General features: G+C 39.4%; 1 pseudogene; it reads left to right on the top strand.

Annotated features, from left to right (window-relative positions):
* Positions 1-2,548: 2,548 nt before the first annotated feature.
* Positions 2,549-3,133, top strand: LOC127490056 (protein LSM12 pseudogene; annotated as a pseudogene).
* The last annotated feature ends 14,861 nt before the right edge of the window (positions 3,134-17,994 follow it).

Here is a 17,994-nt window from a genome sequence, read left to right as displayed (position 1 = left end):
AACTCTGCCTGTCAAAAAAAAAATTATGCTATGGAGTCTTCCAATGTGTCATTATATTTATTTTAATGATAGGAGTGATGGATTAAATTTTTCTTTAATCATTTTACCTTAGTGATACACTTTTTTATTATGAAGGATATATTTGTTCACCCCAGGGTTACTTTTAGCTTTTGCTATCAGCTGAATATTGAATAACTTAATCTGCTTTCCCCAAATGGGAAGTTGTCAGCTATTCTATACCATGCATAAAGTTAGTAGAAAACCTGAAGACTGAAGAATATACACTCATTAAATTCATGTCTTAATAAGAGCAAACAGAAATATACTAATACAAAAAGTAGGCCTAAGTGTTATGAGGAAAACATCAACACAATGATACAAGCTACAACCTTGGTAAACAGGGAAATATTGGGCAGTGAAAGAAGCTCATTCCAAGGGGTAACAAAGTGAAACAGAGGTTCTAGATTGTCAGGCATTAGATGGAACAATGATGAGAAAGGCAACAACATTTAATGAGGTAGTGCATATATCAGAATAGATAGGCACCTCTCCAGGCAGATCTGGACAGTGGCAGTAGTGGTTCTGGGTCCCAACAGTCTCACCAATGCCAAGACCCCAAGAGTTGGATCAAAGGGATGTGCTCATGGGGTGGACACAAAAATCTTGATACCTGCCCTCTGCTTCTAAAAGGCTGGAGAGCAAATGAAAAATTCTATGGAAGCACAAGGGTGAGGACCTCTGATTTCATTGGTCTGCCTTCCTCCAATACATTTTTCAGCAATACCAATAGGGACAGAACACACAGGCACAAAAATATACTCACATGCAGTCACAATGATACCTAACACATACACACGATCTTCAATTTGCCAAAATGCTGACACTGTATTTTCTGGCTTGAATATAAGTGTCGAGTTGTGCCTCTTTCTGCAGGCCATCTTTGTAGACATTTATCTTCAGAGAATTTTGGCGGCTTCTGACCTTCAGATCCACTGAAGTGTGCAAGTGGTACAGCTGTAGGTAGAGAAAAATCATGTGAGCCATTCTAACCGGGGTGAGGTGAAACCTCATTGTGGTTTTGATTTGCATTTCCCTGATTGCTAGTGATCTTGAACATTTTTTCATGTGCCTGCTGGCCATTTGGATTTCCTCTTTTGAAAAATGTCTATTGAGGTCCTTGGCCCATCTCTTAAGTGGGTTGTTGGTTTTGTTTTTGTGGAGTTTCTTGATCTCTTTGTAGATTCTGGTTATTAACCCTTTATCTGTTGCATAGTTTGCAAATAGTTTTTCCCATTCTGTCAGTTGTCTCTTCACTCTCCTGACTGTTTCTTTTGCAATACAGAAACTTCTCAATTTGATGCAATCCCAATAGTTGATTTTGGCTTTGACTGCCTGTGCCTCCCGGGTCTTTTCCAGAAACTCTTTGCCTGTGCCAATATCTTGAAGGATTTCTCCAATGTACTCTAATAATTTGATGGTGTCAGGCTGTAGATTTAGGTCTTTAATCCATGTTGAGTGGATTTTTGTGTAAGGTGTAAGGTAGGGTCTTGCTTCATGCTTCTGCACGTAGAAATCCAGTTTTCCCAGCACCATTTATTGAATAGACTGTCCTTGCTCCAGGAATTAGTTTTAGATCCTTGATCAAATATAAGTTGGTTGTAGATGTTTGGGTTGATTTCTGGTGTTTCAATTCTGTTCCATTGGTCTATCCATCTGTTTCTGTACCAGTACCATGCTGTTTTGATTACAACTGCCCTGTAGTATGTCCTGAAATCTGGTATTGTGATGCCTCCGGCTTCCTTTTAGTTGTACAAGATTGCTTTAGCTAAATCAGAGATGATGACATGTCAAGATATCTCCAGCGTTAAGTCAGAGACCAGAGTGTCAGTTGAAATAGGGAGAATATGGGGTAGATACTGTCTGCAGGGTCAGCCCTCTGCAGGGAGAACTGGTCTCTGTGTAGGGAACAACCAAGTCCCAGGATAGCTGTGTCCTCAGCCTATTTAATGTGTGTGACAGTCTAGTGATTCAAAGACACAGCTAGTAGCCAAATTGAGACATTTCTAAGTCAGTCACTTTGCCAAGAACTTGCCTTTGTGTCTCTGTTGTCAGGAAAGGTCAGACCTCTGGTCGTTTTATTGCTTTATCCCTCTCCATCCCAGGAAATCAGGAAAGCACCCTGCCCTGATGCTCTGTGCCTGTGACTGGGAAATAGATTATAAAGGATGCGTGGAGATGGACATCTGTGACTTGTCTCACCTGATGCCAGGATTTGAATCATCCTTATGCATGATTCTGACTTTTCTTCCCCAGGATGTGTGAGGACCTGACTGCATCCCAGGTCCAAGGGTATTCTTTCTCTCCAATTAAACTTACCTGAGTATTGCAGACCCTCTTTCTATAAATTGACATCTAAAAATTATTTATATAAGCAGGTTTTCTTAATAGATTTTAAACAAATCCAAAGTTTCTATGATTCAACAGGGGAAATACATTTCCTTAATGTTTAGAATGCTTACTTCAGGCTGGCTGCGGCTGCTCTCCCAAGATGGCAGCTCCTTGGGGCGAGTACTTCAGCGATGGGAGCCAGGTGTTGTGCCAGATGTGCCCGGAGCAGCGGTTGCAGGGCTAGGTGGTAGCCTTCGACTACCAGTCCAAAATGCTGGCTTTAAAATGTCCCTCTTCCAGCGGAAAGCCCAACCACACAGACATCTTGCTCATAAACTTACAGTATGTTTCAGAAGTGGAAATTATGAACGACTGCACAGAAACCCCTCCTCCCTTAGCTTCACTCAATGTCAGTAAGCTTGCCAGCAAAGCACGGATGGAGAAGGAAGAGAAGCTGAGCCAGGCCTATGCAATCAGTGCTGGTGTCTCCCTAGAGGGCCAGCAGCTCTTCCAGACCATCCACAAGACCATTAACGACTGTAAATGGCAAGAAAAAAACATTGTAGTTATGGAAGAAGTTGTTATTACACCCCCATATCAAGTGGAAAACTGTAAAGGCAAAGAGGGGACTGCACTGAGCCATGTACGCAAAATAGTTGAAAAGCATTTTAGAGACGTGGAAAGCCAAAAGATCCTGCAGTGTTCACAAGCCCAGCAACCACAGAAGGAGGCTGCCCTGTCCTGAGTCCACACGCACTCAGGACTCCTCCAGCATCCAGCATTGCAGGGTGGTGGCTTTGGCGGAGGCAGGCTGGGAGGGAAGGGATCCTGTATTTCCTGTTGGCTCTTGTTAACAGAGGGTCTGTTAGAGTTTAAAAAAAAGTCTGCCACCCCCAAGAATGACTCCAAGAGACTCTCTCATGCAATAAGCAAAGGGTTAAGGGTTTATTAATCCAGCATGCTGGGGCTCTCTGAACGTGCAAGAACAGAGGAGCCCCGAGGAACTAAAGCATAGGGTTTATAAAAGCAAAAACCACAGAATCAGGAGGGGGGATACACGTTTGCTAAAAATCAAAAGAGAGTACATAGTTACTGGGGTCAACATAACAAAAGTCCTAAGTGAAATTAATGTCCATTATAATCTTGACAATACCAGTTACAATCGTACAATTATCAATTATGATCTTGACATTAATCCAAATTATAGGTAATACATAGACAAATCACATATTTATCATTAACCCAGGTGCAACCTTTCTACTTTCAAGCTTGAGCAATCATGCTAGGGGGTTTTTGTGCTCTGCCAAGGGTGACGTAGTGTACTGCTATTGTCCGAATATTTGAGATCATAGTTTCAGACAAGAGTCTCACAGTGGGGGGGGGGTGCTTTCCCAGAATGGAGTCTCAAGTACTACAAAATGGAGTCCCTACTGTCAAGGTGCTACTACAGGTCACTTGAGAGATGGGCCAAGGACCTCAATAGACATTTTTCAAAAGAGGAAATCAAAATGGCCAACAGGCACATGAAAAAATGTTCAAGGTCACTAGCAAACAGGGAAAAGCAAAACAAAACCACAATGAGATTTCACAACACTCCAGTGAGATTGGATCACATACAGAAATCTTCCAACAACACATGCAGGTGAGGATGTGGGGAAAAAGGGACACTAACCCACTGTTGGTGGGAATGCAAACTGGTCAAGCCACTATGCAAGTCACACAGGGGATTCTTCAGAAACATGAATAAAACCCTAGCATACAACCCAGCCTTTCCACACCTTGAAATTTAACCAAAGGAAATCAAATTGGCAAACAAAAAAGCCGTCTGCACCTTAATGTTTATTGCAGCTCAATTCACAATAGCTAAGACCTGGAATCAGCCTAAATGCCCATCAACAGTAAAATGGATAAAGAAATAATGGGACACGTACTCCATAGAATACTACACAGCAGTCAAAAACAATGAAATCCGGTCATTTGCAACAAAATGAAGGAATATGGAAAACATTATGCTCAGTGAATTAAGCCAGAAGCAGAGGGACAAATATCATATGTTCTCCCTAATCGGTGACAACTAACTGAGCACCAAACAGGAAACATGTTGAAGTGAAATGGACTCTATGAGAAATGGTGACTTGATCAGCCATATTCCCGACTGTTGATGTACAATGTAATACATTATCCATTTTAGTATTTTTTGGTTCAAGTACTATTGGTGAACTCTGTAATTAACACACAATTATTCTTCGGTGTTTAAATTTTAACTGAAAAGTGATCCCTGTTAGGAATTTGTAAAACATTATGCTGAGTGAAATAAGCCAGTCCCAAAGGGACAAATACCATATGTTCTCCCTGATCGGTGACAACTAACTGAGCACGAAAAAGGAAACCTGTTAAAGTGAAATGAACACTATGAGAAATGGTGACTTAATCAGTCTTTGCCCTGACTGTTAATGAACAACGTAATACGTTATCCCTCTTAGTATATTTTTGGTTTGTTCTACTTAATACTTTCGGTTGAATAATGTAATCAATACACAGTTATTCTTAAGTGTTTAAACTTAATGAAAAGTGATCACTGTTAAATATAAGAGCAGGAATAAGAGAGGGAAGAGATGTGCAATTTGGGACATGCTCAAGCTGACTTGCCCCAACCGGTAGAGTTAGAAACATACCAGGGGATTCCAATTCAATCCCATCAAGGTGGCATGTACCAACACCACCTCACTAGACCCAGAGATGAATTTCTGTTCACAATTGACCATAATGATAGGACTAAGAGCCAAAGGGATCACATAAACAAGACTAGTGTCTGCGAATACTAACTGATAGAATAAAAAAGGGAGAGGACGATCCAGCATGGGAAGTGAGATACACAGCAGACTCATAGAATGGCAGAAGTAGAAACAGCACTCTGGCCTCAGAATCAGCCCTTACGGCATGCGGATCCTGCTGAAAAGCCCATGAGAGTATTTTAGGCATGTAAAGCCAAGACACTATGGCAAAAAAAAAAAATGACCTAAATGAAAGAACTCTGGGGAGTGAGATCCCAGTGGAAAGAACAGGTTGGCCAGTGATGAGGCTCAACAGGCTAATCCTCAACTTAGCAGCACCAGCATCCAGGTGCTAGTCTCAGCTGGGATGCCGGATTCTGTCCCCGTTGCCCCTCTTCCGGCCAGCTCTCTGCTGTGGCCCGGGAGTGCAGTGGAGGATGGCCCAAGTGCTTGGGCCCTGCACCCCTTGGGAGACCAGAAGAAGCACCTGGCTCCTGCCTTCGGATTAGCACGGTGCACCGGCCACAGCACGCGAGCTGTGGCGGTCATTGGAGGGTGAACCAACGCCAAAGGAAGACCTTTCTTTCTGTCTCTCTCTCTCCCTGTCCACTCTGTGAAAAAAAAGAACAGGTCATCAAAAAAGGAGGTACCTTTCTCTGAAGGGAGGAGAGAACTTCCACTTTGACTATGACCTTGTCTAAATATGATAAGAGTCGGTGACTCAAAAGGCTTCCATAGCCTTGGCAACTCATGACAAGAGCCTAGGGTGATTACTGATGCCATAAACAAGAGTGTCAATTTGTTGAGTCAACAACAGGAGTCACTGTGCACTTACTCCTCATGTAGGATTTCTGTCCTTAATGTGCTGTAATTGCAATTAAATGCTATAACTAGTACTCAAACAGTATTTTTCACTTTGTGTTTCTATGTGGGTACAAACTGTTGAAATCTTTACTCAATGTATGCTAAACTGATCTTCTGTATATAAAGAGAATTGAAAATAAATCTTGATATGAATGGAAGAGGAGAGGGAGCGGGAAAGGGAAGGGTTGTGGGTGGGAGGGGAGTTATGAGGGGGAAGCCAATGTAATCCATAAGCTGTACTTTGGAAATTTATATTCATTAAATAAAAGTTAAAAAATTTTAAGTAGAATTTCTTTCCCAAATAGAAAAGTCAACTTGTCCTTGAGCAGTCTTCTCTTTGGACACTGTATTGTTCATGAACCTCTTATTAAATAATTACAGCCTAAGTATTTTGAAACGGTATCTTTATCACATATGTAGGTAGTTTTCATGGTTACATAGGAATGATTCTATAATTGTGTCCCCTATCGTTTAACCACTTTCTGTTTGGCCATTGCTTAGAGTTCTTATTCCAGTTTCACACAGGAAAGAATGATGTTTCTATCTAAAGATTCAATGCAATCCCAATCAAGATACTAAAGACATTCTTCTCAGATCTAGAAAAAATTATGCTGAAATTCATATGGAGACACATGAGACCTAGAATACCTAAAGCAATCTTGTACAACTAAAAGGAAGCCGGAGGCATCACAATACCAGATTTCAGGACATACTACAGGGCAGTTGTAATCAAAACAGCATGGTACTGGTACAGAAACAGATGGATAGACCAATGGAACAGAATTGAAACACCAGAAATCATCCCAACACCTACAGCCAACTCATATTTGATCAAGGATCTAAAACCAATTCCTGGAGCAAGGACAGTCTTTTCAATAAATGGTGCTGGGAAAACTGGATTTCCACATGCAGAAGCATGAAGCAAGACCCTACCTTACACCTTACACAAAAATCCACTCAGCATGGATTAAGACCTAAATCTACAGCCTGACACCATCAAATTATTAGAGTACATTGGAGAAATCCTTCAAGATATTGGCACAGGCAAAGAGTTTCTGGAAAAGACCCGGGAGACACAGTCAGTCAAAGCCAAAATCAACTATTGGGATTGCATCAAATTGAGAAGTTTCTGTATTGCAAAAGAAACAGTCAGGAGAGTGAAGAGACAACTGACAGAATGGGAAAAACTATTTGCAAACTATGCAACAGATAAAGGGTTGATAACCAGAATCTAAAAAGAGATCAAGAAACTCACAACATCAAAACCAACAACCCACTTAAGAGATGGGCCAAGGACCTCAATAGACATTTTTCAAAAGAGGAAATCCAAATGGCCAGCAGGCACATGAAAAAATGTTCAAGATCACTAGCAATCAGGGAAATGCAAATCAAAACCACAATGAGGTTTCACCTCACCCCGGTGAGAATGGCTCACATACAGAAATCTACCAACAACAGATGCTGGCGAGGATGTGGGGAAAAAGGGACACTAACCCACTGTTGGTGGGAATGCAAACCGGTCAAGTCACTTTGGAAGTCAGTCTGGAGATTCCTCAAAAACCTGAAGATTACCCTACTGTTCGACCTAGCCATCCCACTCCTTGGAATTTACCCAAAGGAATTTAAATTGACAAACAAAAAAGTGGTCTGCACCCTAATGTTTATTGCAGCACAATTCACAATAGCCAAGACCTGGAACCAACCTAAATGCCCATCAACGGTAGACTGGATAAAGAAATTATGGGATATGTACTCGTTAGAATACTATTCTGCAGTAAAAAAAAAAAAAAAACAATGAAATCCAGTCATTTGCAACAAAATGGAGGAATCTGGAACACATCATGCTGAGTGAAATAAGCCAGTCCCAAAGGGACAAATATCATATGTTCTCCCTGATCCGTGACAACTGACTGAACACCAAAAAGGAAACCTGTTGTGAAATGGACACTATGAGAAACGGTGACTTAGTCAGCATAGCTCTGACTGTTAATGAACAACTTAATACATTATCCCTCTTAGCAGTTTTTTTTTCCGTCTGTTCTACTTAATATGACTGGTTTAATTCTGTAATTAATACACAGTTATTCTTCAGTGTTGAAATTTAACTGAAATATGATCCATGTTAAACATAAGAGTGGGAATAAGAGAGGTTGAATGTACAATTTGGGATATGCTTAGGCTGACTTGCCCCAAATGGTAGAGTTAGAAACATACCAGGGGACTCCAATTCAATCCCATCAAGGTGGCATGTACCAATGCCATCTCACTAGTCCAAGTGATCAATTTCAGTTCACAATTGATCATAATGAAAGGACTAAGAGTCAAAGGGATCACATAAACAAGTCTGGTGCCTGCTAATACTAACTGATAGAATAAAAAAGGGAGAGAACAATCCAACATGGGAAGCGAAATACACAGCAGACCCATAGAATGGCAGATGTCCTAAACAGCACTCTGGCCTCAGAATCAGCCCTAAAGGCTTGCGGATCCAGCTGAAAGGCCCATGAGAGTATTTCAGGCATGGAAAGCCAAGACACTCTGGAAAAAAAGGACCTAAGTGAAAGATCTCTGTGAGTGAGATCCCAGTGGAAAGAACAGGTCATCAAAGAAGGAGGTACCTTTCTCTGAAGGGAGGAGAGAACTTCCACTTTGACCATGGCCTTGTCTAAATGTGATCAGAGTCAGTGAACTCAGGGGGCTTCCATAGCGTTGGCAGCTCATGACAAGAGCCTAGGGTGATTATTGATGCCATAAACAAGAGTGTCAATTTGTGAAGTCAACAACAGGAGTCACTGTGCACTTACTCCTCATGTAGGATCTCTGTCCTTAATGTGCTGTACATTGAGATTTAATGCTATAACGAGTACTCAAACAGTATTTTTCACTTTATGTTTCTGTGTGGGTGCAAACTGTTGAAATCTTTACTTAATGTATACTGAACTCATCTTCAGTATATATAGAAAATTGAAAATGAATTTTGATATGAATGGAAAGGGGAGGATTGCGGGTGGGAGGGAAGTCATTGGCGGGGGAAGCCAATGTAATCCATAAGCTGTACTTTGGAAATCTATATGCATTGAGTAAAAGTTAAAAAAAAAGCCCAATAATCACCAAAAAAAAAAGAAAAAGAACATGATACTTGGTTAGAACTGAGGAAATATCAATAAAGTATGAAGTTTATTAACAAAAAAAGAATGATGTTTCTATGTTGCTGAAATTCATATACACAATATGAATCAATGAAGTATTGTACAAGAAAGTGGTATTATAATACTTCCACAATCACATTCTACAATGATTTTGCATAAAATATTTTCACAAGTTTTTGCAATTTTCATGTCTGTGTAGATTGAAGCCCTTTACATCACCCATTTTCAAAGCATTTCTCCACGAAGCAGCCGCTTGCAAGCTTCCATGAATGTGGTTCATGCAACCATTCATCTCTTTCAGTTGCTATGGGTTTACCTATTCTGGACAGTTCCTAGCAATGGAATGAGATAACATATGACCTCTTAGATCTAAATTCTTTTAGATGGCATTGCATTTTCAATTCATCCAATTTATAGCAGGTATCCTTCGTTATTTTTATAGCTGTATAACATTCATTCTTACGGATTTCCCACACTCAATTTATTCATTCACAAATGTCTATTTCTGTTGTCTCCACACTTTCAGTGTTATGAACAGATTGTTCTGAGCATTCTTGTAAAAATATATGTTTGGGTAGGTACCTTCAGCTCTTCTGAATGCAGAGTGGTTCTTAGGAAACTGTAGTGAATATATATGTTTATTTTAGTAAAAATTTTTAGCCTTTATTTACTCATGTTTAGTCAACTTTCTGAAACTTAGGGAAAAAAGACACTCCCCAAAATAAGTGACAATCAAAGGAAAAGTTTTTGAAAATAGTGGAGATACTGAAGAAGCAAGACCCTACTATACAAATAACAAAATACTTAAATGTAAATATGTGGAGTTAAATTTCATTAAGTTATATGTATAACTTACAAAGCTATAGCCAGTAAAGTATGTTTAACATATGACTTTTTCCTTATGTTGCTTTTTAATGACTATTTTCTTAAACATCTATTTCATATTCATTTAATTATTTATATCAATTTTTAAAAATACATGTTTTCTGAAACTTGGTTATGATGTTGTTAATAGTAGTAAATGGTGAAAAAATACTCAAGCAGTTTAAGCGCTTTGCCGATGAGTATACTCATCCCAAACTCTTCACATTTACACAGCTACTACAATAATCAGAAAAACTACAGCTATTCTTAAAAATGACACTCAAGTGAGCATTCAAAACATTAAGGAGATGCACTTTCTCCCAGTTAAAACATTAGAAATTTCTAGTTTGCTTAAAATTTAAGATAACCTGCTAAATTTTGCAGTGAAGAATAATGACCATCAATAAAGAATCAGGATAATGAGTGAGTGGATTAATTCTGTGCAGGGGTAGGTGAGAAAGATGAAAGTGCACCTTTATCTGGAATGTGTTCTGCCATTTATAAATCCAGCAGGGTTTTGTAAACCTGGAAGTGATAGGAAACAATAGTGGATAGAGTTCCTGGGGTGCACCTTGATGTTCTCACTTCATCTTCTTGATAAGGCTTCATATGGAATGCTATAATTGGGTATTTGTTGATTACATTATCAATTCTTTCAAACTGTGCAAATACCATGAACATTCTACTGAAGCAACAGCCCTAGGAGCTCTGTGCACACAGTTTGCAGAGCTGCTTGCTTCTTTCTGAGGGTTCTGTGGTCCCTAAACACTTATTGAATCATGATGAAATTATAGAGGCCAGGGAGGAGAGCCAGTCAAAATATATATTTTTCCAAACAGTTTTTTCAACAAAATGCAGGTGATAGGTGCAGAGCATCAGGGCAGGGTGCTTCCATGAGTTCTTGGGACAGAGAGGGAGAAAGCAATAAAATGACCAAGAGGTCAGACCTGTTCTGACCACAGTGACAAAAAGGCAAGGTCTCAGTACTGTGACTTAGAAATGTCTCCCTTTGTCTTTTAGCTGTGTTTTTGGCTGGTTCACTAGACTGTCATGCATATTCTATAGGCTGAGGACACAGCAATCCTGGGATTTGGCTGTCCCCTACACAGAGATCAGTTCTCCCTGTAGAGGGTGGACTGCAGGCAGCATCTACCCCATGTTCTCCCCATTTCAGCTGAGACTCTGGTCTCTGACTCTATGTTGGGGAGATTTTGACATGCCATCATTTCTGATTTTTCTCTGCCTACTTCTGCTTCCCTTGCACACTTCACTGGAAAAATATGTCAGTAGCTGCCAAACTTATCTGAAGATAAATGTCCACAGAGAAAGTCTACAGAAAGAGACACAACCAGACTCTTACGTTCCAGCCAGAAATCTTGTAAGCTCAAGGTTGTGTGTATGTGTTAGGTACCACTGTGACTGCATGTCAGTGTATGTTTGTGTCTGTGCATGTTCTGTCCATATTGGCAATTCTGAAATGTATAGAAGGAAAGAAGATCATGAAATCTGAAGTCCTCACCCTTGTTTTGCTTTCCATAGACTTTTCCATTTGTTCCCAGGCCTTTCAGAGGCAGAGGATAGGCACCAAGATTTTTGTACCTACCCCATAAGCACATCCCCTGATACAGCTCTGGGGGCCTTGGCCTGGAAGAGACTGTTGGAACACAGGACCATGACTTCCAGTGTCCAGATCTGTCTGGAGAGGTGCCTATCTATTCTGATGCATGCACTACCTCATTCAATGTTGCTGCCTTGCTTATCACAGTTCCATCTTATATCTGACATTCAGTTCTTATGGGAAGACAAGAATCTCTATTTCACTTTGTCACCCTTTGTGATGAGCTTCTTTCCCTGCCCAATATGTTCATGTTTTACCCAGGTTATGCCCTGTATTAGTGTGAAATACACTTTTCTCATAACATTTACTCAGACTTTTTGCATTAGTATATTGCCAGTTGCTTATAATAAGATGGGAAATTTACAAGTATATGTTCTTCAGTCTTCACGTTTTCTACCAACTTTGTCATAGTACAGAACTTAATAGATATGATCCAACATGGGAAACAGGATACACAGCAAACTCATAGAATGGCAAATGCCCTAAAAAGCACTCTGGCCTCAGAATCAGCCCTTAACTCATTCAGATCTGGCTAAAAAGCCCTGGAGAGTTTCTCAGGCATGGAAAGCCAAGACACCTTGTCAAAAAATGACCTAAATGAAAGATCTCTGTGAGTGAGATTCCAGTGAAAAGAACGAGCCATCAAAGAAGAAGGTACCTTTCTCTGAAGGGAGGAGAGAACTTCCACTTTGATTATGGCCTTGTCTAAATAAGGTCAGGGTTTTTGAACTCAAGAGGCTTCCATTGCCTTGGCACCTCACGACAAGAGCCTTGGGTGATCACTCACATCATAAATAAGAGTGCCAATTGCTAAATCAACAACAGGAGTCACTGTGCACTTGCTCCCCATGTAGAATTTCTGTCCTTAATGTGTTGTACTATGAGAATTAATGGTAAAACTAGTACTAAAATAGTACTTTGTATTTTGTGTGCCTGTGTGGGTTCAAACTGTTGAAATCTTTATGTAGTATATACTAAGCTGATCTTCTGTATATAAAGATAATTTAAAATGAATCTGGGCTAGTGCAGTGACTCACTGGGCTTATCCTCCACCTGTGGCACTGGCACCCCAGGGTCTAGTCCTGGTTGGGGCAGCGGTTCTATCCCGATTTCTTCTTTCCCAGTCCAGCTGGCTGCTGTGGCCCAGGAAGGCAGTGGAGGATGGCCCAAGTGCTTGGGCCTTGCACCCACATGGGAAACCTGCAGGAAGCACCTGGCTCCTGGCTTCGGATTGGCGCAGCACGCCAGCTGAATCAGCCGTTTGGGGGGTGAACCAATGGAAAACGAAGACCTCTGTCTCATTAACTCTCCCTGTCAATAAAATAAAATAAAATGAATCTTAATGAAGAATGTGATGGGAGAGGGAGTAGGAGACGGGATGGTTTGTGAGTGGGAGGGTGGTTGTGGTGGAAAAACCACTATAATCCAAAAGTTGTACTTTGGAAATTTATATTTATTGAATAAAACTTGTCTAAAAATACATAAAATGACTCAATAGAAGACATCCGCAAAGTAATTTTTGTGCCAGATCCATTAGTGTCCCACAGGTGAATACTCTGTGTGATCAGAAATCCAATTTTAGTCAGGAGTGTATGGGAAAGCAACACCTTTTAGACCACAGGAGAAAATTTTAAATTCATGTGTAAAGATAATACATACAACACAGTGTGAAAAATAGAAAAGTACCTTTATACTAAAAATGAAACACTGAAAACTTGAAACTGTGAAAATACTTCATATGAAGGAACAAAACTGAAATGGCACTTTATTAGTTAATTCAATATTGAAAACTAAAAAATAATGTATTCCAACTGAAGAAATGATTGGATAAATATATTTATTCCCATATAATTAACAAGTAACGGTTTTCCTGACATTCAAATTCGGATAAAATGTAGGAAATAAGGTAAAGTCCAGAATTCCAAGGAAAGCTGAGCAAAACAACTCATAGTGAGAAAACGGAACATCTGTTTTCTTATTCACAATAACATAAACCCATCTTAAATTCCAAGAACTCATATTTTCAGGCAGGAAATGTGGGAAAATACAGAGAACGTTCAATTGCCAAATGTGAAAAGACAAAGGTAAATTCAGTATCCAGGAAATCAATCAATAGAAGCAAAGTAAACACTGTAAATTCTCTGATACCAGAAGTCCTGATTTGGATGCATTTGTTTCACTGAAAATCTAACTTAACAAACCTGTTTGACAAGAGCTGATATACAAGAGTAGAAAATTATCAAAAAGGCTGGGAAAATCACACTGGTGAATATGGTCAGAGATGATAATACTCTCACATATATGAACAAGTGGCAAACAAGGTTCTATTCAAACTATTCCAGAACTTACAGGAAACAGAGATGAACCTTGGTTTCTGTTCTTATGCAAAAATGACCTATCACATGGGAGTCTACCAAAGCTTTCCCAAAGGGCTCATGAAGATGAAGTGGTGCATGGACACAGTTTGCCTCTGAGAAGTCAGAGGGACATTCCACCATCCTCCAGGGACCCTGAAGCATCACTAACACCCTGAATCCAGACTTGGCTACCTCAGGGTTTGGCTATGAAACTGCACTGAAAGACAGGCTATCACCCTTCTCTCTAAATCTGCTACTTCATTTAGGTGGTTAGGGAAGAACTGCCCAAACATGTTGGCCTTTTATTTTGCCATCCAGGAGATCAATAAGGACAGCCAATACCGCCCCAATCTATCCATGTGATTCCAAATCTCAATACCTTTGTCATGGACCAATTCATCCTTAGAAATGTTTTGCATTTTCTTTACAAAGAGCATTTACTCCCCCTAACTATAAATGCCATACACAATACAAAGCACTTTCTGTCATTGCTGGAACCCTGTCAGCAGTTTCTGCCTAGACCAGAATACGTTGGAACTCTAAAAACCCCAATGGCAAATGGATTCCTAATTCTAAAGAGCCATATGTGAAGCTCCACCCACACCATTCTCTTGCATCTGATGAAAGGGAAATGTAGAAGCCAAGGATGGGTATCCTACCATGGCATAAAACATATCCCAGAGAGTTGGCTGGATTCTGAGAATATTGACAAGTGGGAGAAGTAATACAGGTAGGAAGCAGTGCAACCTGAGAGACCCCATTCTTATTCCTGTCTGGGGATAATATACCTATTTGCACCTTCTGTGAATATTGGCTATTGACTAATCACAGAACTGCAGTTCATAAGCAATATTTACAGCACACAAAAATGTCTTGTCCTAAGACAAGACTCTCTTAGAAGGCATCCAGGGACCAAGGGTTGTTCGATGTGTAGAGGTAAAGACCTGGACATCTGGTTTCCACTTCAGATGAAGCTGAGGGCCGTGCTAGTCCTGAAGATTCTCCAAAGAGCATTTAAGGCTCAGTTACAGTTACACTGGAATTCACACACTCATCTGCCCAAGCCCAAGCCTGCCACAATCTCTTCCACAAAAGCAGATTTCATCAAAGCACACCCAGTGAACATTCCCATTACAACCTCTTACTCTTTTGTTTGAGAGGCAGAGAAACAGGGAGAGAAAGACAGAGAGCTCCTATCTGCTGTTTTCTCACTAAAAGCACACATCAATGGCAGAAGCCCATCTGGCTCTGGTAAGAAACCAAGAGCCAGGCACTCAATAGAAGTCTCCAATATAGGTGTTAGGAATCCAACTACATGGGCCATTTCTGCTGACTCCAATGGTCTGCATTAGCAGCTCAGAGATTCTTAATGGAAGAACCATTTCAAACATGCCACAGTCAGGACATATAACTGCCAAACACAGAATACAGTAGCTTTGGAGGGTTCTGGGCTAGAAATTGATTGTTTTTCAAAAGGTAACTCAGGTTATGCTGTGGTGACACATGAACCCCAAAGTTGTAAGACATTAATGCAGTAAAGATTTACATTAGTCACGGAGTGAACATATAACAGTAGTTGCTGAGAGAGGGGGTTGTGCTCCCCAAAATCAAGAGGAGAAAATAAGGGAAAGACCACTGTCCTGATGATGCTACATGCAATGTTCATGTCTTCCTCAGTCGGAATTGTAAAGCATACACAGCCTCGGTGATGGTGCATTTTTTCTTTCATGCTATGAGTGGGGAGTCACTCTTCCTAAAGCACTGGGCATGTGAAATGTGATCTTATCTGTGCTCACAATGATGTAGAACAGCATGGGGACTGCCTCACCCACAACAATGCCCCACGGTGCTGCCACGATCTACATCTTCCCAATGTGCAGAAGCACTTTTCCACAATGTGTACAATGACAAGACTCTTCACATCACCATGTAGTCTGTGCATATTTGTAGAAGACATGCTCATGCTCATCTTGAAAGCAATATCACTACAATATCTGGATGCCTTTTTTTCCAGGAGTTATAGATGGATTTTTATGAAATTTATACCTTTATTATTTGAATCCATCGCTTATGTGTAGAATATATTTAAGAAATATATTTAATTGTCTTTATATATAATTAATTTATTATTATATTTATATATTTATATAATTATTTACATATTTATATAATAATATAATAATATATAATTATATAATCATTATATATTATATTAATATTACATTAATTATATAATGTATTAATTAATACATTGATATTAATATAATATATAATAATTATATGTTTATATATTGTATAAATAATAAATATATTTATATCATAATATCTTAAAGAAAATTCTATAGAAGCTCAATGCTTCTATAGATTATATATGCTTCTATTGAATTAATATAATATATATTATATATATTATATAACTAATATAATATATATTATATATACTATATAATATATATACATTATAATATAATATATAATATACATATTATTATATAATTATTATATAATTAATTAAATGAATTAAAGTCTAGGGAAAACGCAAATACCCAGATGTAAAATTTAACCTCAGAAAGTTTATTTCACTATCTAATTTCTATTTGCACTTATAATAATATTATTTCAAATACTCTGTGTTCTTATTTAGTCCTTAGAAAAGAAGTGAATATGTCAAAGGATTCCAATGATATATTCCTAATATATCCTACATCAGGCATCATGTGATCCAGAAGAAAAGGGTTAATTCACAGTATAGATAATTTCAATATAGTCAGAAGATTTGGAAGTTTTCTTTTTGGTCATACCCAGATTCCCATAATATCAAAGAAAATCACACTCAATAAGTAGTCCAATGACAGAGACAGAAAATAATCTATATAATATGATATGTATACATAAAATTGCATTTTTACATTTTTGTAAGTTTGAGCCTACCAGGTAATACAAGGTGTCTATAAACAGAAATGGTGAAATCTGAAAAAAATCCCTGGATTTATTTGTAATTGTTGAACAAAAAACATCTTGAATTTCAATTCTGAACTAAAATGAAATTATTTTAAAAAACCTAATCCTGTATGTTCACACTTGTGTGAGCTACACAAATTAATATTAATATCTCCATCCATGTTTTGCTTATGTTATTGAAGTACTAAATTAGCTTCCATAAAGTTGCAACCAAAGCTTTGTGGAATGGACTCTACAACAGCTCATACCCTAACCACCCTTGCAATTACTTCATACACTTTTTTCTTTGGACAGGCAGAGTAGACAGTGAGAGAGAAAGAGAGACAGAGAGAAAGGTCTTCCTTTTCCGTTGGTTCACCCCACAATGGCTGCTGAGGCCTGCGCACTGCACTGATCCGAAGCCAGGAGCCAGGTGCTTTCCCTGGTCTCCCATGCAGGTGCAGGGCCCAAGGACCTGGGCCATCCTCCACTTCCCTCCCAGGCCACAACAGAGAGCTGGACTGGAAGAGGAGCAACCAGCACAGAATCCCACACCCTGACTGGGACTAGAACCCGGGGTGCTGGCACCGCAGGCAGAGGATTAGCCTATTGAGCCGCAGCGCTGGCCCATACACTTTTCTTGATTGAGTTAAAACAATTCCCAGTTTGTTTCAAGGGTGCATGAACAATCAATTTCTCACAATTTAAACTCATGAAATGGTGGCCTCAAATATACAAAAAAAAAAAAAAAAAAAAAAAAAAAAAAAAAACAAAAAAAACTACACTTCAACTTCAACCAAAAAGAAACCTTGAGAATAGGGAGGTTGAGGAAAAATAAGGACTTTTGAGTACACATGCACCTCTCACCACTCATTGCACTGCTCTCTCGTTCCAATTATGCCTGTCCTACAGCTTCAGTGACTTCCAATGGAAATCCAATTTGCAAACAGTGCTGGGATGACATATCATTCCATGACCAAGGCACCATTTGGAACACGATGATATCCACAGTGTGTGGATTTTCCTCTGGGTCTTGGGTT

The sequence above is a fragment of the Oryctolagus cuniculus genome, unplaced genomic scaffold (assembly GCF_964237555.1).
Source record: "Oryctolagus cuniculus unplaced genomic scaffold, mOryCun1.1 SCAFFOLD_50, whole genome shotgun sequence".
NCBI classification, from domain to species: Eukaryota; Metazoa; Chordata; class Mammalia; order Lagomorpha; family Leporidae; genus Oryctolagus; species Oryctolagus cuniculus.
This window is presented reverse-complemented; position numbering and strand designations above follow the sequence as displayed.